Genomic DNA, 26897 nt, shown 5'->3' with positions numbered 1-26897 from the left:
TTACCTGTAGGACTGCCCCCTGGCTGGTATTTTACTTGCCCAAATAGTAAAGGGGGCAACTCTACCAGGCACAGTGGCAGCTGAGAAGCATGATTATTACTGGCCCGTAGAGGTTACTGTGCTAAAAACGTGTATGGGAAATAGCAAGGGGTTAAACAATGTGCCGGTGACTTGGTTCTAGTAATTTAAGATTTAAGGCTGCCCATAAAAGGATGTGGTATAGTTTATAACTCATTTCATAAGTGTAATAAATTTCCTGCTTTACTGCCAGGATAAAAAAATGTCATATTAAAAATGTGAGACCTCTGTAAAGTAAGACAAACATAATAACTGCATTCTGTGCTATATGGAGAATAGTTATTTCTCTGGCTTGCTGTTCAGACCTTTTCTTCTTTGAATGTCAACTCAGCCTAGGAACAAGCCATTTCGGCAGATATTCTGAGCTGATATTTGATTTTGTGACCAACAGAGTCCCTCTGAAAAAATAGTATTAAGAACCAAATGATCCATTCAATGGGTATAAAAGCTTCTTTCACTATATATTTAATAATGAATGTGCCATATTGAACTAAATATTCTGCATTACAAAGCAAACTATTCAGCAGCAGATATTACCCCACCATTATGCTGACATTAAACAGGCTATTAGGTTTCTGTTATATACACAAGGACTAAGGATTTAGACAAGATGGTATCACATCTATAGCTCACTTCAGTGTTAATATACATCCTATGATCACATGCTGTGACACATTCACACAGTCCAAAGTTCAGTTTCAGACCCCTTTGGAGAAGTTTTCATTTCCACCAATGTACACGGGGTATAGTTACACATATATGCACGCCCTTCCTGAAGCCAGCCACCTGTGTGTGCCCGGATAATATTACAGCGCTCATCAACTAAAGGTTAAGGAGGGGAGCTTTTCTTTTAATATTCTATGTCTTCTGAATAATGATAAGGAATAATCTACCAAGTAAATAAGGTTCAGCCCCTCCTCTTCCCACCCCCATCACCTCTGAAATTTCAAGGAACCTTTCTCCAATCACCTGGCTTATTCATTTTCCAAAATGAGTTAACATAGCGCCGAAAGCATTAAATGCTTGGTTCGCGGTGGTTTGTGGTTGATAGATTTTTTTTTCTGCTTCTTTGTATATAGGATGAATACATTGAAAATTTGACCTAGACTGGAAATAACGTTGCTTATGATTTTTGGAGAATTCCAAAGCAAGGTCCCATTACAGGCAAATAGCTGTTCAGTTTTACACTTGATTGAAACAGGATATGAGAATCATACTAGTAAATTAAATTTACTCAAGGTTTCCCATGCAAAAAAGAAAAAAAAAAGATTATAGCCTACATCAGCCTGTGCAGCAGCCAAAATGGAAATTGAATCCTCTAAGGGAAATGGAATCACAGTAAAAAATTGAGATAAATCCTAAATGCAGCTTTAGAAAATATAAAAACCTGAAGTGCTAAGTTGGGGAATTCATGTCACATTTGCAACTTTCACTAAAAAAAACTGTTTATTACCTATATCAGTAAAAAATACCTGATCTTCAGTTTATAGCACAAAATATACAACACCCTTTACTGCTGTTACAGCTGTATGGAGGGGTGAAATGTCTGCTCCATAGCACAGGGGGGCTCCCCCGCACACACTAACTTTGCACTGCCCATGGAAGTCTGATGTTGGCTTTACACTTGTAAACACAAACAAAAACACATAAAGGCATTCTTTACCTTCACATTTTTATTATTTGTGTTTTTTAACTATTTTTTCACCAGTTCTCCTGTGGAATTTCAGCAGTTTTCGGGTTGCTAAGGTGTTGATTACCTTAGCAACCAGGCAGTTTTTGAATGAAAGACTGGTATAGGAATAGAAGGTGGCCTGAATAGAAAGATAAGGAATAAAAGTACCAATAACAATAACATTGTTAGCTACTGCTCAGTGACCCCAATTTGAAAGCTGTAAAAATAATCAAGACCAATTGCAAAGTTGCTAGGAATAGGACATTCCATAACATATTAAAGTCATATTCATAATCAAAAACCATAGCAAAATAAATTACCACTAAAGCAGACTATAGAGCATACCATAGTCGAGGCAACCAATATGGCAGTGCTCTTCTATCTATATGTATTTATGTATGTATTGTATAACTTTAGTTATTAAGTGCCACAAGGGTATGCAGCACTGTACAATCTTACAAAATACAAAATTACACACAGGGAGGACAAGTGGTATAATAAATAATTACAATAAATATATATAAATGCACAGGGAATAAGTGCCATGTGGTATGAGACACAGTAGGAAGGAGGTCCCTGCCCCGTAGAGCTTACAATCCCAACAAGTGGTTGGGTATAAATCTTCTGTATAAATACTTTTCTATATAAATACATAGGTCTTGATGAGATATGTTCTGGGCACGCCTTGTGTTATAAATACAGTGGTGTGAAAAACTATTTGCCCCCTTCCAGATTTCTTATTCTTTTGCATGTTTGTCACACAAAATGTTTCTGATCATCAAACACATTTAACTATTAGTCAAAGATAACACAAGTAAACACAAAATGCAGTTTTTAAATGAGGGTTTTTATTATTTAGGGAGAAAAACAATCCAAACCTACATGGCCCTGTGTGAAAAAGTAATTGCCCCCTGAACCTAATAACTGGTTGGGCCACCCTTAGCAGCAATAACTGCAATCAAGCATTTGCGATAACTTGCAACGAGTCTTTTACAGCGCTCTGGAGGAATTTTGGCCCACTCATCTTTGCAGAATTGTTGTAATTCAGCTTTATTTGAGGGTTTTCTAGCATGAACCGCCTTTTTAAGGTCATGCCACAACATCTCAATAGGATTCAGGTCAGGACTTTGACTAGGCCACTCCAAAGTCTTCATTTTGTTTTTCTTCAGCCATTTAGAGGTGGATTTGCTGGTTTGTTTTGGGTCATTGTCCTGCTGCAGCACCCAAGATCGCTTCAGCTTGAGTTGACGAACAGATGGCCAGACATTCTCCTTCAAGATTTTTTGGTAGACAGTAGAATTCATGGTTCCATCCATCACAGCAAGCCTTCCAGGTCCTGAAGCAGCAAAACAACCCCAGACCATCACACTACCACCACCATATTTTACTGTTGGTATGATGTTCTTTTTCTGAAATGCTGTGTTACTTTTACGCCAGATGTAACGGGACACGCACCTTCCAAAAAGTTCAACTTTTGTCTCGTCGGTCCACAAGGTATTTTCCCAAAAGTCTTGGCAATCATTGAGATGTTTTTTAGCAAAATTGAGACGAGCCTTAATGTTCTTTTTGCTTAAAAGTGGTTTGCGCCTTGGAAATCTGCCATGCAGGCCGTTTTTGCCCAGTCTCTTTCTTATGGTGGAGTCGTGAACACTGACCTTAATTGAGGCAAGTGAGGCCTGCAGTTCTTTAGATGTTGTCCTGGGGTCTTTTGTGGCCTCTCGGATGAGTTGTCTCTGCGCTCTTGGGGTAATTTTGGTCGGCCGGCCACTCCTGGGAAGGTTCACCACTGTTCCATGTTTTTGCCATTTGTGGATAATGGCTCTCACTGTGGTTCGCTGGAGTCCCAAAGCTTTAGAAATGGCTTTATAACCTTTACCAGACTGATAGATCTCAATTACTTTTGTTCTCATTTGTTCCTGAATTTCTTTGGATCTTGGCATGATGTCTAGCTTTTGAGGTGCTTTTGGTCTACTTCTCTGTGTCAGGTAGCTCCTATTTAAGTGATTTCTTGATTGAAACAGGTGTGGCAGTAATCAGGCCTGGGGGTGACTACAGAAATTGAACTCAGGTGTGATAAACCACAGTTAAGTTATTTTTTAACAAGGGGGGCAATCACTTTTTCACACAGGGCCATGTAGATTTGGAGTTTTTTTTCTCCCTTAATAACGTAAACCTTCATTTAAAAACTGCATTTTGTGTTCAATTATGTTATCTTTGACTAATAGTTAACGGTTTTTGATGAGCAGAAACATTTAAGTGTGACAAACATGCAAAAGAATAAGAAATCAGGGAGGGGGCAAATAGTTTTTCACACCACTGTAAATAATGTATGTTCTAATAAAATACTGTTTATTTGCTATAAAATAGACACTTTGATATGCTTGTGGTTAATCTGCGGCAGTGTACAAGGGCTGTGTTCCAGTAAACTCCTCTTACCCGATTAAAATGAAATGATTCCTTGCAATGCAGCCTGTAGTGCTAGTAATAGCATAGGTGCCCCCCATTCCTGCTCCTAACCACTTGAACTGCTTTTAGTTGGCTTGGCAACGTGGAGGCCTTTTCAGAGGGCAAAAAGTAATCCATTCCTTGGTAAAAATGTGTATTCCTGAGTCATGTGAGGGTCACATAATGAAAAGGAAATCTCTTCCCGATTAAGCAGACTCTTACTTTACCTTAAAGGGCCAAAAAAGCAAAACAAAAGGAGAAATCCCCAACCTGATTCCTAACAGACTTACAAGCAGATGAATATCCTGTATCAGATTTCAGCCTTTTATTTTCCTATTTGTACTATAAAGCAGTAGCACTCATCTGCACACTAAACTCACAGGAAGCAAGCTACAATTGACTAATACTGTTAGGGTAAATTCTGCTGAAAATCGCATACAGATGGTTTTTGAACTTAAACAGAACCACGTGACGTTATTCATCTATTTACTTACTTAGAGGTTTGAAGTGGAAAATGAGAGATGTTAGAAGTTGGGAACTTCCCATCCATTTTTTTTCGCTGGTGTTGGACAGTAGATTTCATTGACCAATAGTGTCAAAGGTTAATGAACTGCACATGTGGCTGGTGTTGAGTAACTTGCCCTGTGGCCACTATGTACATAAAACATCTTTCAACTAAGCCACTTGCTCACGTTCTTTATAGCCTAAAAGCATGACAGGAGCTGGATTTATAACAATAAAGCAAAGACGTCATATAAAATATATTCATAGGTTCCTTTGGTATTGATCATGGCCTAGTGTTAACTATGTTCTAGTCACACCTCATGTTAGAAATAAATTATGAATGTTATCCCTTTCAATAACTGGACACTATGAAGATATATTTATTAATCTTGAAACTAAAATGGTCTTTATTTGCTATAGAATAGACACCTTGATGTGCTTGTGGTAATCTGTGGCCATTTGCAAGGGCTGAGTTCCAGTAAACTCCACTTATCTGATTAAAATGAAATTATCAAGAAACCTTACAATACAGCCTGTACGGTCCCTCAGTCTATATGACAAGAAAAATAACATTCATATAGATACACGATTTGGTAAAGAGGAAACTACAGTATTGGAATGGTCCCCTTAAGAACCTGAAATCCAGTGTCTACATATAAGAGAAGATAATATAAATATACAGATATGGGATGCGCTATCCGGAAACCCATTATCCAGAAAGTTCTGAATTATGGAAGTCCATCACCCATAGACTTCATTATAATCAACTAATTTAAACTTCTAGAAATGATTTCCTTTTTTCTGTAATCATAAAACACTGCTTTGTGTTTGTTTCCAACTAAGATATAATTAATTTTGCTCAGAAGCAAAACAACCCTATTGGGTTTATTTAATGTTAAAATCATTTCTAGCAGAAGGTATTGTGATCCAAATTACAGAAAGACCCCTTATGTTATATACTGTATATATATAATATATATATATATATATATACACACATTTATATAGATCTATATTGGAAATATGGAATGACTGATGGGCCATGTGCCATATGTTGAAGCCTAGTTTTTTCCAGCTTGAGGTAGCAGATACTAATTCAGATACTAATTCACATCCATGGCATTTGCTTTTTGTTGTCGTTGCTAATTATCGAAAATGAAATCATTTCTGCCCTATTAAACACTGTATGATCTCCAATAATAGTTACTTACAGCAGGTGCTTTGTTACCAAGGTATGGTTTTAAACCGATGCATATCTGCGATGCTCCTCATAGAAAGACTTAATAAAGATGTGTGGCTTGTTCGCACTTTATCGCACGAACACTTCATTGCATAGACATGTTAATAAAATATATTTTACCTTTGTGGATGATATGAACAACCTGTCATATATAAAACAAAGGAACAATGGATTTCCTTGTCAAGTTCCTTGGAAACAAGACTCTTGAAAAGAAGCATTGTGTATTGAAACAATAAACTCATTACTCATACTTCAATTGTTTTTGGATAATTTAAATTTCTACATTATGTACATTATTGTGTATTAGGGGAGATATTGGGGGTGGATGGAGAAGATTATATCGTAACTAATTGTCTAATGTTCAAACTTTAAGACCAATTAGAACTCTTTAATACTTTAAGCGCATTAGGTTAATGAAGACAAGAAACATGATCTATCTGTACAATGTACCATACTGTGCGAAGCTATAACCGCACAAGCTTTGCTTTATTATTTCACAGAACAAATTAGCAAGGCTAGGTTCTTTTGGTACCATCCAGTCCTTTTGTACATTATGTATTTTATGCAGTTTCACCTCATTTCTCCTGAATTGCACATGCATACCACTATCAAATATACATATTACAGGGCAGTAGATTTTGGGTCCATGTTCTGTGATCTAGTACAAACCATGATATGCATATTTATGAAGGTTGCAATTGTATTCCCAATCTAATAAAAAAAACGCTCTGATAAAAGGCCACTAATAAATTGCAACACTCACAGAGCCATGGAATCCTGGGAAATAAATGCAGTAGTGTGGGTGGAGTAAAAAGAAATGTGGAATCTGTAGTCAATCGCCATTTTAATTGATTATCCCCATATCTCTATACTAGGGATATAAACTCCTTTTAGGGCTCTGGCACACGGGGAAGATTAGTCGCCCGCGATTAACTCCCTGTTCGCGGGCGACTAATCTCCCCGAGTTGCCTAGCCCTGCCATCCCACCGGCGAACATGTAAGTCGCCGGCGGGATGGCAGACGCGGCGGCGCGATTCGAGTCTTTTTCGGCAACTTCCGGAAATCGCCCCGCCGCGTCTGCCATCCCGCCGGCGACTTACATGTTCGCCGGTGGGATGGCAGGGCTAGGCAACTCGGGGAGATTAGTCGCCCACGAACAGGGAGTTAATCGCGGGCGACTAATCTTCCCCGTGTGCCAGAGCCCTTATGAACAACCATGCAGAGTTTCAAACCTAGGCTCTTAATTGAGTTTTCTGACCAATAAGTTGTCAGACTTATGTGCTAATACAAGTGTAAATGTGCCCCTCTGTAATAGCCCAGGAGACCAGCAATTAGCTACAATAATTAAAGTAAATATCTAATAGGTTGCTTTGAGTCACTGTATTAACTGATTTACATTTAATACAGGCGAAAGGTGTACAAAAGAGACAGAAGCGTTAGTAACATAATACATAGAAAATTGGAGTCCTTTATACTAAAGACCAGCAGTGCACTAGTGAAATGGATATTACTGGATAAAGCCTATGTGATGCACAAATAAGTTTTCAGAATATTGACTTGCTAGTATGTCAGCCATATAACCTTGCTTTAGGTAAGTTTTGGGAATTAAAGTAAAATAGTAACTGCAGAACATGTTTAACCTGTAAATTAAGGGTACCGGACCATCTGACAAATCACTTTTAGAAATCCCAACTAGAAATGTTGCAGTAGTTGCATTTAATTGAATCAGCGCACACCTGCATTAGATAGAAAGGTCCATAGCTTTTAAAGAAATTTAGTAACCTTAATGCAAACTCTCCTTATAATGGATGATATCAATCAGAATTGGTGCTTAATGATACCATTTGTGTCACATGATTCATTAAAACCCCTGTTGAAAAATATGAGAATATTAGTTGTCAGGTTAGTTTTATGACCTGTATACTAATACTACAGTATGTGTAGAGCCTCTTGCCTTCATATAGTCACGGAACTCCTCTGTGACTTCTAATATCCTTATATTTTACACATTGGACATATTATTCCCTATAATATGCAACTCACTGCATTCCTTTAGCACTCACGTGGGCTGTGGGTAACAATGTATCATGTTATATAAACCCCAAGCTATTTAAACAACCTAGATTGTTAATGGTTGCTTGAAAAGCATTAGTTAAAGTAAATGTTTTCTTCCAAGGGGAAAAAGAAAGATTTCCTAATTACCAGTTTCTGCTGCTACTGCTGCTTAATGCTGTAAGGATAGATAACAGTAAAAAAAAACGCATAGAATTTTCTCCTTTCCCAGCTGAAAAGTTACACTTCACCATCTCACATGGGTAGATTATGGAGCTCTTACTACTCAATTCTTTTTTCACAACTTCCCACACCACTTACTGGTTCTGATTGATTATTAAAAGTAGGCGTAAAGAAAAGGAATAATGATTTTAATTTCATAAGTCGTGATGCACTTCTAAAATGGCATGATTCACTGCATTATTTAAAGTACATTTTGTTTCTCTTTAAGCATGCAAATCTAATTAACAGCACATCACTTAGGGAAAGCAACTAGCCTGATCTCGTATTGATTTGTATCTAATGGTTTGACATATGCGCCTACAAGAATGTTTTCTTCACATGGCAGTTAAATCAACTTTTTTTCTCAATTACAGCTGGGTAAATACTAACTTCCTCTGCAGGAACATGATCATAAGGTTGGAAACGGCATCAAGTTCATTAAAGGGATAATATCAACTCAACCTGAACCGATACTGACATGTTTCTAGCAATTAAGAATTATGTCATTATCACTTAGAAAGGAACCTGCAGCTTAATTTTTTGTAAATAGTGGCCCATCCTAGAGATACCTACTCCTCCCAACACTCCCACGTGCTTCCCAGTACTGCTGGGTCTGTTGGTTGTGCTGGGGCAGTGGGATGCTCCATTAGGTAGGACTACTGTTTACATTTGGACTCCAGGGCCAAGAAGAATTGCACTTCCCCAAGCCCAATTTGCAAATCATTCTTTAATTGAGCTTTAGAAAAGGGGAGGTTACAGAAAAAGAGGGGGAATGTGTTTAATTAATATTCTATATATATTAAATATATTAGTATTGACAAAACCAGTATTAACAACAAGTCATTACTGTATTTAAATTGTCAGGTTATTTGCCATAGGAGATTTTATTTAATACTATGCAATTGAAGTTAAAAGGCTATCTTCACACTTTTATCTGCATTGTATCCTGCATTGTATCCATTTTCCACGTTTTTGGAATTAAGGCTTTTGCCGCTTGTAACAAGTGCGGTGTCAGTTTATCCGATAGAATAGAATTTTTCTTTATGTCGAGATGGTATACTAATAAAGGTAAATCTGTATAAGAAACATCTATTTTAGTTATTTTGCTAATAAAGGTGCCAAAGCCCAGTTTGATGACAGGGAAATATTTTAGAGTGCTTGGAAAAGCAGGACAGAGGGGTGGGTTAGGGTTATATAACTTCAGAAATATAACTTTCAAAATGGTGCTGCCATGATTGTTATCATTGATAGGAACATGTCAATATCAATTTCTTTTTACTCTAGCTCCTTTCACTCAAGTGTATCCCTCCATTATCACTATTCAACAGCACAGAACCTGTAGATATATTCTGTGCGAGCCCTCAGCTATAATAACACCATGAAAATAAAGATCAGCCAAATAGTTTCTTCCACCTCTTATGTGATGGGGAAATTCCAATATCAGATTGTTCAATGTAGAACAGTAATAAGCAACCTCTTGGGGGGCAGATGTTTAAGGATAAATGGCAGAGAGGTCAATTCATAGAGCTCAGTTTTTCCGGTTTGGGTTTTTTGGTAGCTCAAAACATTTTGTTGCAGAAAAATGTGCTAATTTGACACTATTTATCATGCAACAAAATTGTGACAATTCCAAATGCAAAAATACGCCATCTAAAACCTGTCGAAATCATGAAGAAGTCAATGGCAGATGTCCCTTTTACAACTGGAAGATCTTTCTTTGCTTCATAGTTGACAAAAAAAATTGTTGCCATCAATGGAAATGAGTTTTTCATGGTTTAAAAAAAATATAAATACAAAAAAATTGCATTTTAGTAACCATCTCCCCTTGGAGTCCTCAGTAAGCCCTATCATGGAAGTAGGAGAGAATATATTTTTGTTGATTAATACAACAATAGATGTTATCATTGCAAACGAAGCAAGTGCTACTTTTATTGTTATGTTGTTGTGTACTTATACATTCCAGTAGATGCCATTTTATCAGGAACAGCAATAACTGAAGACCAAAACTAAGCGAAGACTTGGCACAGTACACAGCAATCGAAGGAAGCTACAGTAGAGTTTTTATTTTTTATCCAAACGCTACCCTAGTGTGGACTCTCCGCTTTATAGAATTCTCTAACAGATGCAGCAATTATCGTTCCCATTCAGAGAAGTTCATTGCATAAAAACATTCTGATTGTCAGAGTCTTTATGGTTTTCACTTTCTGTGGTGACAGTTTTTTTTATATGTAAATCGAGAAGATTAAAGCATAAATTATATTACCACTAATCTTTTTGTACAAATCAAATCTTGTCTCGCTGTAATGGATTACTAAATTGGGATTTCAGCCCTCAATGCATGGTAATAATTAAAAACCAACAAATTACTTACATATATTTCTAACCAACTTGAAAAAGAAAATATTTAACGACATTTAATATTATGTGATTTAATTTAAAAAAAAAATATTTAACAGTATGGAATCATTTTCTCTTAACATAGAGTTAGCATCCTGCATACAAGTATTTATTAAATACATATGTATGCAAAAATATACATTTTACTACATCTAAAAATAAAATACTTATATTGAAAAACGGAAAAAGAGCATAAGATCTTGCTGTGGGTGTCCATTTGTACTGATATGATTAGTTACAATTGTTTATGTAACCCATGGATGTCTTGCCCAAATGAGCCCAGTTTGATGTCTCTGCATATATTCGGTTTATTTTTGTATCACAGGATACACAATATTTTAGCTCCTCCTAAAGTGTTGCAGAACTGCTACTTTTCTGATAAAAGTAATTGATTTTGAATGTGTGCGCACAACCCCAAAGGAACCTATGGTCACACTTTATATTTGCCAATGTCATGGATTTGCAGGGACAGTCCTTGCCAGCAAGGTGTTGGGCAGATCCAAGGGTAACTGAGAGTGGCTGGGCAGATCAGTGCTCAGCCTAAAGGTTTCTAGAATATAGTATCTTGTAGAATTGAGGCTAGGTAGGGAATACCCTGGTATTTTTAAACCCTTGAGGGTAATATACTAACCCACATCTTCAGTTTAACCATTCAGCTGAACTGTAGTCCTTCAGATTTCAAGAATACTCAAAAAGTTCAATTGCTTATCTCCACTAGATACTGCATATCATGGCCTAGATCAGTGATCCCCAACCACTGGCTCGCGAGTAACAAGTTGCTCACCAACCCCTTGGATGTTGCTCCCAGTGGCCTCAAAGTAGGTGCTCATTTTTGAAATCCTGATAAGGAGGCAGAAGTAAGGAAGTTTTGGTTGCATAAGAACCAAGTATAAAGCCAAACAGAGCCTTCTGTAGACTGCCAGACCACATAGGGGCTATTAAATAGCTAATTATAGCTCTTATTGGCATTCCCCAGAAAATGTTTTCATGCTTGTGTTGCTCCCCACACTTTTCCATTTAAATGCGGCCTAGATAATTGGAAACCTTCATAGACATATTTTCCCAGAATACATTTTTAAACAAACCCTGTACACTATGACTTACAAAGCTATACAACCTAAGCAGTGTAAATCTGACAACATGGACAGCACTTCACTAGGAGCTAGGAACATTATCTCTTACAGTAAAAATGTCCTAACTGAAAATGAAACGTCTTATCTAGAGATATCTTTAACTCTGAAATTGTATTCATATTCCTGTACTATTCCTGCAGTTTAGAATCCACATGTTTTGGGTTTCTTTTGTCATATTGATCAGTATAACAGCGAGTATGTAATGCATTTATTTTAATACTCATTTACCTACTAACAAAGATTTAACTGAGTTGAAAACATGCTTGCCTTGTTTCATTTATATTATTAGTTCTGAGAAATACTTATTTTGAATAATGATGTTTAAGGCAGCATTAAATATTTATTTTACGAGCGCCTAACATAGACACTGAATTGACCAATAACTAATTCAAATATTTACTTGTACAATGTGATACAGATGGGCTCCTACCAGCATTATAGCACATGTTAAAGCTGTTTTGGGCAGGGCCCTCTTCACCTCTTGTATCGGTTATTGATTGCTTTATATGTTACTCTGTATGTCCAATGTATGAAACCCACTTATGTTATGTTGGCGCTTTATAAATAAATGTTAATGTAATAATGTTAAAGATATAGGCATGATGAGTTAGATTGTAATCTGGTTATAAACTTTAGTACTAATTCCTCTGGTACAAATATGCAGTTATTATATGTTGCTGGTAAGATCACGTTGTGACTGGGAAAATATTAGCTAAAATTCAAATAGATTCAAATCCATCCAATTTACAAAACCTGACTTGGCTAGTATTGAAATGATTTGCCTGTAGGCTAAAATGCTGGATTCTTTCCAGCCTGTCCATCCACATGTTGGGCCAAATAGCACTGATTTGTTCATTCAACTGATGTTCCAAACAAATAATGCATTTTAACAATAGCCATCCATCAGCAACTGGAAATTCTTAGTCTGGACAGAGCAGCTTCTATACAATGGCATCCCAGCATGGTCTGTAGGCCACCTCAGGCCCTTAACTCCTGATCACATACTGTTGGCTGCTTGTTAATGTAATAAAATCCCAGAAAAAATCCCACCCAAAAAAATAGCTTAAAAAAAAATAATAAATTGCTTTATATATACTTAGATACACTGCACTCACCTTAATGTTTAAGAGCAGATTTACCAAAGAGGCGTATTTATTATATGGTGAAATCAAACTTTCACCCATTGATAAATACACCTCTATTTTGCATGTATTTAAAAAAAGACATGATGGATCCTGTTTTGCAGTAAACTGGCAAACAGCAAAGCTACAAGTTTTTTTGGTTTTTTTTTTAAGTGATTTGCTGATACAGGTATAGGACTCTTTATCCAGAATGCTCAGGACCAAGGGTATTCTGGATAAGGGGTCTTTCCGTAATTTGGATCACCATACCTTAAATCTACAAAAAAAATCAATAAAACATAAATTAAACCCAATAGGATTGTTTTGCATCCAATAAGGATTATTTATATCTTAGTTGGGATCAATTACAAGGTACTGTTTTATTACTACAGAGAAAAAGGAAATCAGTTTTAAAATTCTGAATTATTTGATTAAAATGGAGTCTATGGGAGATGGGCTTTCCGTAATTTGGAGCTGTCTGGATAACGGGTTTCCAGATAAGGGATCCCATACCTGTATAAGATACCAGTGCTAAATGGGAAATATTTTTTGAAATGGGCTGTGTAAAGCCAGGTACCTCAGCTCGGCACAGTATAAGTACAAAAATAATAGTAATATTAGTGATAATAGTAATATTGATATCTGATATAAGTCTCCTTTGGTGCCCCATTGGACTTTGGGTAAGTAGAGAGAGGCAGACAGAAAATTGAAAAGGTTTATTGGTGCAAAGCAATTATTATAAATACAATTTCCATTCCATTGTGTAGAAAACAATGATGTTGAGATTCCGCTGAGTTATATTTGCCATTACTGCATGCATATATGTATATACACACACATCATTGCACTGAAGATTTTCATTTATTATTATTATTAACCAACTCATCTAATAATTAAGGAATAAATATGCCAGCAAATTGTATTTTTTGTATGTATTGAAGGGATTTTATATGTTAGTAAACAGCTATTCATGTAAACAGCAGTCATAGACGTAATGATAATCTTCAAAGAAAACAACTTCCAAGCTGGAGAAGTATATGCCTACAAACTTTTAATCTGAAGTAGCAATTAACCACAGTGTTACTACCGTTTTAAGGGAAAATTAAAAAAAAGAACAGGACTTACAAATATCAGACTAATTTTTCTGTTTGTTAACTGAAAGAAGCAGTGCATTTCTAGAGAAGTCCCATTAGCTGCCATGGAAACCACAAAGTAAAAATCAGAGATTCTTTGGGAAATTGCAAGGAGCTCAATAATTCTGCCAAAACAGTAAAAAGGTTATTATACGGTTATACAGAAGAGCCGCATTGTAAGGATTCACCGTCCTCCACTGTTTTAGGTAAATGTACTGGGGGTACCAACATATTCAGAAAAGGTGGATCTAATCCATATCAATTATAACCGATTACATTTTTATGTTAAATAAACATCTTACTTTAAACCTATTTAGGACTATCTAAAAAATTAGATAGCCTTTAGGGTTATAGTGTGGCTGTAAACCAACAGGTAGTTTTTGCTGTTCTTATAAATGATGCATAGTGATGTCATCAGTTATAATCAGCACTTAGTGATGTAATTTGTGCCACAAGTGGTCATAGAAAATCCTCAGAGACTTCTAATATCCTTATATTTTGCAAGAGGGTGCATCATTCCCTATATAACTTTGTTTTAAGCTAGTTGTGTGTATGAGAGGAGGAAAACCAGAATACTCGGTGGTCACATATTAGACATACTTCACTTTACAGTTGCATGCATTTAACTATACATTCTCTAAATGAGAACATTATATTACATCCAAATGGGAGACATTCCCCTTAGGCTGAAGACTATATTTTCATATTCTTGTTGCAGCTGGAAGAAGGGCTATTAGAAGACTATTTTGTCTCACATGGATATTGGCGGCTTAACGGAATACATCTGTATCCTGTTTCCAAAACAAAAGCCATGACATCACCAAGCCATGACCACACAACTTACAATCTGCCATACATGGGGCCACAGAGATGCAAAAAGAGTGCAGTACATTCTTGAAAGTGAATGAATCCATGCTTCATAAATTTTGTTTCATCAGCTGACAGCAAAAATATTTGATTAATGAGTCCTGAGAGAGCACTTTATATCGCCTCAGGATGGAATGCCTTGAAGGCATATGACACTCCATCAATACAGAGAGATGGCAGATTGAAGAGAGGCTCAGTGATAGCATGCATCTGCTTACTAATAGCAGTGGTGCTTCAATCCTTTCCCATTCATTGCCTGCAGAATCTGCTCTGCTGAGAGGCTCCACCATCAACAGATGGCCCTGGAAAACATATAATCAGGAGCAGCTTGCAAAGTTTACCCAAAACAAATAGAATTACAAGCTTTCGCCTGACTTTCACATTGAACTGGGAAACCAGCATGGCAGATGATGAAAAGTAAGAAGGAAGCATCATAAAAACAATAACTGTGAAAAAATAAAATGATAACTGGTGTTTTCTGAGAGTAATATGCTTTTCTATTTGTATATGAAAGATGTTGTTCTCTCAAAGATAAAAATAGCTGCTATGGAAAGGCTGAATTGTGTCCTCTGTTCACCGCTGCTCAGTGTAACGTTTTGTCTTTTCACTTTTGTGTTCGGTAAGAAAAGGGGCCGGACTCCTCCCACTTGTATAAACAGACCCAGTCACCTCCCCGGGGTCCCTAACAGTACAACACCTTGGCGGCTGCCACTGAATCCCTATGTTCTACTTAGCAGCACAGTTTGATGCTGAAATAAATAGAAAATGAATAGGCAACACTTCTAAACATTTTTAGGCAACTCACATTTTCTTTTCTAGCTTTTCATTATTACATACAATAGCATCAGGCGGCACTCTAGTTTTTAATACACAATGACTCTTTACTACACTACTACAGTATGTGGCATTTATTCTAAAGTCTTCTCCTGTATGCTCTTCCTAGAGTCTCATAATATACTCCAATTTGGTGAGATTCTTTAACAGGTCATTTAACATAATATAAACTATCTGTTAGTTAAGTATTCATATTGGGAGGATAGTATTCCTTTAATAATAATAACATCAACATTCTGCATCCTAGTACAGGTATAGGACCCATTATCCAGAATGCTCGGGACCAAGGGTATTCCAGATAAGGGGTCTTTCCATAATTTGGATCTCAATACCTTAAGTCTACTAAAAAAATCAATAAAACATAAATTAAACCCAATAGGATTATTTTGCATCCAATAAGGATTATTTATATCTTAGTTGGAATCAATTACAAGGTTCTGTTTTATTTCTACATAGAAAAAGGAAATCAGTTTTAAAATTCTGAATTATTTGATTAAAATGGAGTCTATGGGAGACGGGCTTTCCGTAATTCGGAGCTTTCTGGATAACGGGTTTCCGGATAAGGGGTCCGATACCTGTATTTTAAAATAGATGATTTATTATAATTACTGATGAGCAAATCTGTCCTGTTTTGCTTCGCTGGAAAATATGTGAAACTGCTAAAAATTAGCGAATGGCAAAACGTTGCAAAATGGGGCTACCATGCAACTTTTTTGACTTATTTTTTAACATGACAGCAACTTATTTGGTGTGACCACGACTTAATTGACGCAACCACAACTATTTTCTCACTCTGCAAATTTTTGTTGTGCAGATTTGTTGTGGCAGTTTCTAAAAATTCTCCAATGGCAAAATGCAGAATTTCACAGTGAATCCATGCCTGGTGAATTATAAAATTAATTAATTATAATACACTAATACTGAGACTGCAGGAAAAATTAGCTGATATAGATACTGAGATACTGTAATTCAGAGAGTTTTATTGCTGACAGACCGACTATATTACCAATGAGATATGGTACTAAGGGACAGATTACCAAAACATGTTCATCAGTATCGTTTGAAGGCCAAGTGTTGGACTGTGGAACCTTGGATCCTCCAGGATTTTTTCCTGGTACCCCTGTGGGCCAGTCCAACCCTGTGATGGTTTAGGAAGTGCGGGATATGAAGTGCCAGGGGCCACTGGAGGGGAAAATGGATCTGCAGAGTATGAGGAACAAAAACTAGAGAATGAGAAGATATTGGCAGACTGATCTAGCAGAGAGAGTTGATAATGTTGATATGTACTTTAATGTATTAGAGCAGGGGTCCCTAATCTTTTTTACTCCTGAGCCACAGTCAAATGTAAAAAAGACTTGGAGAGCAAAACAAGCACCATAAAAATTCATGGAGGAGCCAAATAAGGGCTGTGATTGGCTATTAGGCAGCCTCTATGCTCACTATCAGCTTACAGGGGGCTTTATTTGGTAGTAAATCTTGTTTTTATTCAACCAAAACTTGCTGCCAAGTCAGGAATTCAAAAATAACTACCTGGTTTGGGGGCACTGAGAGAAACATCCAAGGGGTTGGTAAGCAACAAAGTATTTTTTAATCCTATCTAGTCATTTTTTTTTTTTTTTTAAAGCACAGGGACAAGCGCATCACTACTGATTAATAAACGTTTTTATTCCATTGTGCGCAACCATTCACAGATGAGATATAATACTAAACAGTGTGTTGGGCTCTGTTGCAGTTTTAGTAGTTATATTTTAAAGGATTTAAAGAGTCCTTAATAAATAATTCAGACATTTATTATAGTAGATTTTTCTGCTCTTGTGTGCCTGTTTGATATAGAAGAATGGAAAAGGCAGGCATGCCCAGAAGCATACAAATGTTGCTGGAAAGCAAGAGATATGTTTCTGGCTGCAGGGAAAAACTCACATTGCTTGTAAAAAGGATGTGTGTGGCCCATTTATGAATACATTTACGCTGCATCTTTAAGTGATTAATTCATACAGTTTGCTCACAATACGAGAGAAACAGGTGCGTGGCAGAAATGGTCCTAAACTACATTTTTTCCCCAATAAGCAATTTTTGCTTCACCACAATAACATGTCATTGTAAAAAATGGCTCTCTACATCAGCGGCTAATATCCCGGATCAGAACACGGACAACAAACAAATGTTGCCAATTACTGTCACCAATATCCCGGCCTGAACACAAGGGCGGCTGTTTGTTATAGATACTGACAGAAGTGGCGGTGTGCTCCCATATTTTACACCTCTTTTCCATATGCTTAACTTCAGATCCTTGTGTTGAGATGAGTCACTGCTCTCACAGACAATAACTTGAAAAGCAAAGCCATTAAGCACCCTTCCGTTCCTTCTAAATATCTGTTAAGCGTGCAACAGAATATAGTTCTTGAAATGTAAGCTTGGATCCTTAGCAATACTTAATGGCATTAGGTGCTACAAAAAAAGCAAGGAGAGAAGGAAATAGCTGCAATTATCATTTTCAGTACTTTTTATAAGAAGGTAAAAGAGTAAGTAAATATGTACTTCACACAATCATTCTGACCATGGCCATTTTGGGATAGCTTGCCCAAAGCACTTTATAAAAGTGTCAAATTTCTGTTAAAACAAGAGAAGTTCAGTTCTTACAAGTTACATGTGCTCCATGGGAGGGCAAATAACTTGACCTGTTTCCTCAACTCCTACAGAAACATGCAGCTTCCCTGCAAACTCCAAAGGTTGCATGTATGTCCACAAGTGGAGTGAGCAAAGTGCAATTTTGACTGCAATCGCAGTGTTTTTTCTGGTGTTTGGCGTGCCAGTGATGTCTGTACCCAATTCGTTAGGCACAAGTGTGTTGTGCCTATAACAATGGGCATGAAGGGAATAGTGGAGCTACCGCCTGGTCAGGAGGTGGTGGTAGCTGCAGGACTCCCTTGTGTCAATAGACGCAGCAAGCCCCGATTAATAACGGAAGGCAGGGAGGACTGAGCACAACTATACAAGGAGCACATTTTCGCACAAGTACCTTTAATGAAAGTGGTTTTACACACAACTGACTGCAGACAAATAGCGGGGACCTCAACTGCACTTAAAATGAGCCCTCATAGAAAGCTAGCACCAAGGGCCATTCCCTGGGTGGATGGGTCCACCACTCAGAACTGCTAGTTATTATCAGCAAACTCAATGAGCCCAAAGAAAGCACTGTAATTAGTACCTACATCCAGGAGGATGTCTCTGAGAAAGATACCAACCTCTTTAGAAATCTCCTCCACCTTGGGTGAAGTGTATATTAATGTGTCCTTAGTAAACCAAAGGAAAGGGGGAAATAATAAATTAACTTTGTAAGTTGGGGCCCCAAATAAATCAGACCCAAAGTATCTTGGACAACTAAAGATCTTCTGCATACAGTACTGGATCACTTGGCTCCACGAAAGATTTGTCAGATGTATAATATTCCCTCTCAATGTGCATATTGTTAATAAGCTGTTTTGGCTTTAGGCTAAACAAGATATATCCAGTTTTGGATCTACTGTACGCAAGGAGCAATGCACTAATCATAAGGAGAAAGAGCGCCAATAGTCTATGACTATTGCTTCTTATTGGCAGAAATAAAGAGAATCAAATCGAGTCCCAATAATGGTAATTAGCAATGCGCCAATTGATCCTCAATGTATGTTGCTGTCAATCTGAATTGACTCTCACCTAAATTATACAGTTCTTATTGATGCATATCTAGTTGCTCCCCACAATTTTGTTATTTGGTTACAATTATTTTAAACAAATTTAAAAAAACAAAAAACCTCAAACAACGCACACACATACACACACACAGGTCGGAGGTAACCAGATACAGCAGATACATTGTTACCAAACACTAGTATAACCTGCACACGTAGCATGTAACAGGTTACAACCAGTGTAAGCAAACATTGACACCCTTAGTCCCCTATTACACTAACACAGCCATGAAAATCTCATTATTTCATTTTATTTTTAGAATTAGTTTTCCGTAACTCTCTGTGCATTCCATTATCATTTCTGTGCTACAAGGAACAAACAGTCCCAGCAACCCACACACTAAAGGGCAGAGACATTGTCAGGATTTATGAACAAAAGGAATAACAAAATACCTCACTATAATATTTATTAATTTCATCCTCTTATTTAATACAACATTATCCCTACAAAAATAAAATAGGCATCAAAAAGTATTTAACACACCATTAAAACAAGAAACACAATAAACCATACTTTAACTGCCATGCATTCAGGGTTGTCACCTCCGGTTTTAAACCTTACAGCCCAGTTTTTGGAAGGGCTGTCCGGGTCAAAACCTCCTGCCTGGTTTCCAAAATCAGGAAAACCAGGCAAGACTCAGTAACATTGCAGCGTCATAGCCCCACTAGCCCATTTATCCCTAAAATGGGATAAAAAAAATCAAATAAGGAGCCAAGGGGAACTGCTTGGTTACTTATCCTTTACAATATTCACTATCTAAATAAAAAATAAAGCCACTCCTCTGGGCCACTCTTGAACCCTTCTCCATCAAACATTCATTTAACCTCATCCCATTAAGGATGCAAGTAGTTTGCAACTTTTGCCACTGCCTCCTAACTTGATTATTGCTTTTTTACTTCTAGCACTTTGTCAGGAGTCAAAATATTTCTTGGTCTTTAGTCAATCAAGTTTTATTCAATGGAAATGTAAAAATGTAAGACATGGAAGGAAAATTGTGGCAGTTTATTCTCCTGTCTCATTTCATTTGTGCCAATAAACTTCTTAAAGACATTTAGTATTGACGGTTGTCAAACTGCACACTGATGCAAATTGCTTGGAGCTCCTGCTACAGTATATCGACACATATAGATGCTAGAAGAAATTACACTCTTTGCATTAATTGAGCTTGAATTTCCCTTAGACTATAGCCTTCTTTAACCCTTTTCTCTGCACTGGACTCAAGCAGGACTCATCCTTGATCCAAAGCACTGAAAGGTTGTAAACATGATGAGCCCTAGTCATAAAGATACAACCAGTTTTGTTTTATAACAATTGAGTGTAGATCATTAAAGCTAAAATGTTACCAAATATGTCAGGGTTACAGAAAAACCTACAGGTTCTTGTCTCTTTATTTCCTCTTCTGTAAGGTTAAGATTCAAGGATACATCTAAACAATTAAGCCAGGAGGGCTGAACTAATTGCAGTTTCATTTCAACGCAGCCCTGTAACATGCATCTCTTAGACGTGTCCCTGAGTTTTCAAGCAATCTGGTAACCCACTTCCAAAGATCATCTTAGAGAACAAGGATGTTTTTTTCCTGGGCTGGTTCCCTTTTTGGAAAAAAAAAATGCACCAGCCCATGAAAAGCGTCTTCCCGAACACTCATGCATACGCAGTAGAGCAAATATGTCACATGGGTAAATTCGCCATTGTCATTTTTCCTCTAATGCAGACCTGCCCACCATTTCTCCCATCTCAATGTGAGCTGTTCAGAAGTGCAGGTATGATTACTTTACTGCTCTAAACTGCACTGGTGAGTGTTTTTACTAGGGGCAAAAAAGCTCTTTTACCTGTACTTCTTTACAGAAGTGGGAGCTGAGAAAAGCATTCCTTGGCAGAAAACCGGCAGAGAGAAGTTATGTGTCACACTGGCCTTAGAGATAAAGCATTGCTTCATCCCGTCCCTACTGTAGGATAAGACAAATTTGGGTCAGTCTGCTGTGCAACGTTTGCAGCAGAGAATATCCACTTTAACTGGGAAAACGGCTCGCTAATTAATAAACACATCATAAAAATGCAATAAGTCTCAGGCTCCCACAGGCTCGTAGTATTACAAATGTACACATTAAATCTGACACCCCCTTCTGCGCAGCCAAATTCTCCTTAAAGAGTATAGTTAAACAAAAGTACACTAGAAAGACTTTGCTCCAATCAATGAAGATTTTTGTTCTATTCCTTTAGCCTAAATACAGCTGGTAGTATTCACCTGGGAAGCCCTTCTTGGATTCATCTCCAGGAAATGTCTACACAGATGAACATAATCTGCAAGTTTCACTGTTTTCTTTGCCTGTGGATATGTCTCAGAGAAGAAAAAAAAAAAAGATCTTTGTTTTGTCTGGAATAAAATGTATTTTTTCTTCTTTTTTCTTTTTCTCCTCGTGTTGAGCTGAAACACTATCAAGGCACCCTCCGCCGCAGAGCTTCCCTCTTGCTGTGTCATGTAGCTGCGAGCATTAATAATGGTGTGAGTTCTGAGCAATCACTTGTCAGGAGAACTTAGAGTCTGAACAGTTACCCTCAGACTGAGAGCATTGCAGCTGCTCATTGGGCTTATATTGTAATTTTGTATCTTTTCCACCGTTTCTTCTCTTTATTTTAAAATTGCATTTTCCCCGAATGCCCTGACCCTTTAGCGCTCCTGCAGGCTAAATTTCCTTATTTTTCCATTGATGAGTTTACCATTGTGTTACAGATAGAAAATGATTGGAAATGACATCTGCAGAGAGGCCTGCAATATTACAGCATATAGCTTTAAAGGAAATTGCAGCTAAGTGAATAATTTATCTGCATGAATATTCCTTTTTCATTTTTTTATCTTTATTAGTCACGCCAAGGTCTCCCCATGCTGACTTGTGTCTTCCAATAGGGGAGAGGGAGCAGCTTCCTGCTCAGAAAATGATATAGAAAGTAACACTACTTCTCTAAGGGCAATGGCACACAGCAACATGTTGCCCACTGTGGTTTTTTAGAAGCATGTGGTGTTAAAACACCTGAAATTCCCCTCCATTACCCTCTATAAAATATGTGTCAAAGCACCTGCCAGGTTAAATAACACAATAGACAAAATGCCTCAATACTGGTTTCTGCTTCCAAACAGCAACCTCAATTACTCAACTGCATATCATGAGCTTAGGTCCAATTGGAAAAAAAAACTACAAAAAGCTAATTTTATTTTTCTTACTTTCCCTTGGTTACTGCTTTCCATTTATCTCTATTTATGTATTTAGCTTTTTTTTTGAATTTCATAAATGAAATACTTAACTGTTATAAATGGAGAAATAATGGTAGTAATCTCTGTGGAGCAGCTAACTATAAATATTGTGACAAAATAAATGGACGATTAATGCAAAGAAGCCACTTTAAGACAATACACTGGGAATCTGTATTCTGCATTGCTGCTTGATCAAAGAGAGAGGCTTAGCTGTCTTTATAAAGTGAATATATTTCCCATCCATTTGAAAGAAAAGCATTTAGTAAATACCAGAAGAGCCCCCCTCTTGCTGCCCCTAATGCTCTTTGTATTTGCATACCCTTGTGAATAATTAGCCTCATACCAAAACAATTTTCTGTGTAAAAACTTTTTTGCAGACTTAAGGCTTTTGTTGGCTGGGCTTGTTAGGGGCCCTTCAAGTTTGGCGTGACTGACAGCTCCATGCACAATACAGATATATAGGCTGAAAGGGTTCAGCATTCTGGGCATGCTTATTGTCCATCCATGCTGGCTAACTCTCTAATCAGAGGGAGTTTGTTGAGACAAAGTTACAAGTGATTAATGGAGGTGCATGCAACATTCAAAACAAACAAAAAAGACCTCGGAAGTGAAGGTGCTTTTACAGATTGCACTTTATGTTAACTGTCACTTAGTGCCAGCCAGGAATCTGAATGGGTCTGACAGAAAAAAACAATCAAGAGAAAAGAAAGAAAACCTCCCCCCCTTTTTTTTTTCCTTTGGACCAGTCCAGGGAATACAGTTCATGGTGATTACTTATGTTTGACATTTTAATGGATTTCATGGTAAATTCCAATTTGGGGAAACTGGTTGGAACTAAAATCATGTTGAGGGCATTTGTTATTCCCTCACTGGTGCTACACAGCAACTGCCATAATTTGTTTTCCACAGAAATAAGGCACCTCCGTGCAATAACACTAGTAGTTTAATAAATAGTAGTTATATAATGGTAGTAATATCAATAGTTACTATGGGTTGAAAAAAGACAAAAATTCTATCAAGTTCAACCCCTCCTAAAGACCCCGAATAGATAAGAGGTGCGTGTCTGATCCAGGGAAAGCTCCTACAGTAAACTGCCTATTTAGGAATTATAAATGGTTTTTTGTTTCAGTCGAGGGAAAGGCATTTTCCATTCTTCTGGATTAACAAAAAGATTGTTGGGAACAACCAAAGTAGTCTGTATACATACAAGTACTGAGAATGAGAAGGAAAGGTTTAATTACTGGGGGTGCCAGAATGTTAGGCACCCCCCTAGTGATTGTAATCACGTACCTTATATCCGGGGTTGGTGCTCCTGTTAGGAGAAAACCACATTGGCCCGGGGTACCTGTGTGCGAGCGTTCTTCTTCCTTCTTCATCTTCGCACCGCTTGCCACTTGCGCATTTGCAGTAGAGTAAAGAGCCGAATGTTAACAAAAAAAACAACTCTTTCACTGTACTACGCTTTCACCGGCCGCGGAATCACAAAGAAAGAAGAAAGGAGGAACAGGTTCGTTCACACGCAGGTACCCTGAGCCGGTGGCCCGGGGTATCAGGTAAGTGATTACAATCACAGGGGGGTGTCTAACATTTTGGCTCCCCCCAGTGATTATACCTTTTTTCTTCTCATTTAAATACATTTAGCTGAAGAATATTAAAAAATAAAGACCAGTGATGATCACAAAGGATATTCCCTTGAAGACTCAGGGGTAGATTTATCAAAATGTAAGTTTAGAACTTAATACATAAAAACCAACCTACGTTCTATTTAGAAGCATATTTATCAAATGGTAAACTCTAACTTTCACCCACTGATAAATACACTTCTAAAAATCCCATAGGAATGAATAGAACGTGGGTGAGTTTTTATGTAATAAGCTCTAAACTCACATTTTGATAAATCTGCCCCTTATTGTAGGTATATTAATTAACATCATTACATAGTGAAGTAGCCACAAATTCCAAGATATAATCGCTCTTTAGTATATGTTTAAATCAGTGAGATTACACAGCGCACTCAAAATATGTCACATGTATATCTGATGGGAAATAAAACTTTGCCCTCACAGCTAATTGGAACTAACTGTTTTCATTGGTGTGGTGATATATCTAACATGACACTGCGTGATAAAACTGTCTCCAGTTTATTGACATTGAATTGTTCATGTTTTAAGGCTTCCTGCTGATGTACTTTACCACTTTTTTAAAAGGTCAGACAATGTTCTTCGAAAACATATATCTAAACAACTGTCTTGCAGGACAAGTCATATATCCTCGCACATAACCTTCTGAGGGCAACAGGGGTCAGAAGCTCGGAAAGCTGAAGGCAGCAAAACTGGAAAGGTCACCATTTGGTGCCAGACATCCCAATTTGTACTCATCCAAAAAGAGAGAGGTGCCATGTGAATTATTATAATGCTGACTCTTCATCATTACTATTTCTAATATTTACTTGCATACACAAAGCCCTATATTATATGAACAAATAATAACTGTGATGTAGAAATACTGAAGGGTACATGTATAAGGCACCCCTGCTCTTAAGAGACAGTCTAAAGGAGAATGTTATCAGCCATGAAGGTTTTTTCAGATTGATGGGTCTACAAAGAATGTATTATTTGAGAATGCTATTCGGGAATGTAAAAATAATACAGGTATGGCATCCTATCCACATCTGGAAACTCTCCTGTTATCCAGAAGGCTCTGAATTATAGAATGGCTATTTCCCATAGGCTACATTTTAATCAAATAATTACATTTTTTAATAAAACTATTTCCTTTTTTTCTGTAATAATAAAACAGTAATTGATCCCAACTGAGAAACAATGAATCTTTATTGGAGGCAAAACAATCCCATGTTTAAATTATTCTTAGTAGACAAAGTATAGAGATCTAAATTACAGAAAGACCCCTAATCTGAAAACCCCCAGATGTTGAGCATTCTGGATAACCCTACAACATATTTTGTAATGGATTGTCGATTCATCAGAAAGTCAACTGTCTCGGACACTCTTACAATTCAGAAATGTGTTTCTTCTTTTTTTAAAGTGATCATTTTTCGCATGCTGTTTTCACTGTATGCCCTCTAAACCTGGATACACACAGCCTGGACTGCCCATTTGGCCCAATGGCCAGGTTGCTGCCTAGTTTTGCAGCCTCCGCACAAGGGCCACAGAACCACCACTGGAGAAGTTGCAGGAGAGCTGCACCAATCTAGAGATTATGTTATAACCAGACACCAAATCTCTTTATATAGCAAACAGTTATCAGCAGAATTGCTCTGCACCATAGAGCTTGCTATTTATGTTTGATAAAATAACCATGTTTTACAAAGGAATTTGTATAACTGCTAATATTTAGAGTATTTCTTTTTATTATTGCTACTACTACTATTACTATTATTATTATGTTAACAAATATTTCTAAAGTGGCACCATTTTCCGCAGAGGCGTACAATGGCAGTGTGTTTATGGCAGATTACATACAAATAGCGACTGATACAGGAGGGAATCTACAGTTAATAGCAAAGTCTGCAGGGGGTTGTAAGAATGTTAGTTCTCGTATGGGGTAGAAGAAATTCACAGAAAAAATATGTGAAATGTGAACAAGTTTTCCTTTGTGTGAAGAATTTTTCCTTTGCGTGTATTTAATATAAACTCTATGAACCCCTGGTGCCTCATCTGCCAATGGACAGAAAAGACTGAGCTTTTATAGTTGGTGCTGGTGCACATTGTATGTAATAAAACTTCTCACTAAAAATATTGCTACTTTTGCAGCAAAAAAAGGCATCTTCAAGCAATAAAAAGATGCAATAAAATTCTGCAATGAAATAACTGTCTAAAGAATATTATACTGAGAATTGGAAGATGTTGTACACATTCGTAATTTAGCACTTTTCCCCAGTTTCAAACTTAGCATTGCATTCCCCATTCGTTGAAGTTGACCTGTGGTTCTGATCCGGCACACTTGCTCCAGGATGGCAATCACTACCATGGAACCCAGGGGTTGGAATTAAAGTGGCCAAAGATGGAGGCTGCCAAAACATTTACCAGCTCTGCATTTTGAGAGTCAGTGTTGCAAAACAGATAAGGTAGGCACTGAAGGCGTAATGTGCTTGGGGAGGCAGCCAGGCAGTGGTGTAACTAAGGGCTTACATGTCTTGGGGCAAGATTTGCACTAGGGTCCTACCTGTTCCATTACATTGCCCTAAAGCACTCTGG

The 26897-nt window shown here is 37.3% G+C and overlaps 1 protein-coding gene across 2 annotated transcripts in view; it reads right to left on the bottom strand.

Moving 5' to 3' along the window:
- efna5 (ephrin A5) overlaps positions 1–26897 on the bottom strand; it is a 257725-nt gene that overhangs the window by 80210 nt on the left and 150618 nt on the right. The gene's annotated exons all lie outside the window — the stretch shown is intronic.

This window comes from Xenopus tropicalis, chromosome 1, assembly GCF_000004195.4.
Source record: "Xenopus tropicalis strain Nigerian chromosome 1, UCB_Xtro_10.0, whole genome shotgun sequence".
Lineage (NCBI taxonomy): Eukaryota > Metazoa > Chordata > Amphibia > Anura > Pipidae > Xenopus > Xenopus tropicalis.
This window is presented reverse-complemented; position numbering and strand designations above follow the sequence as displayed.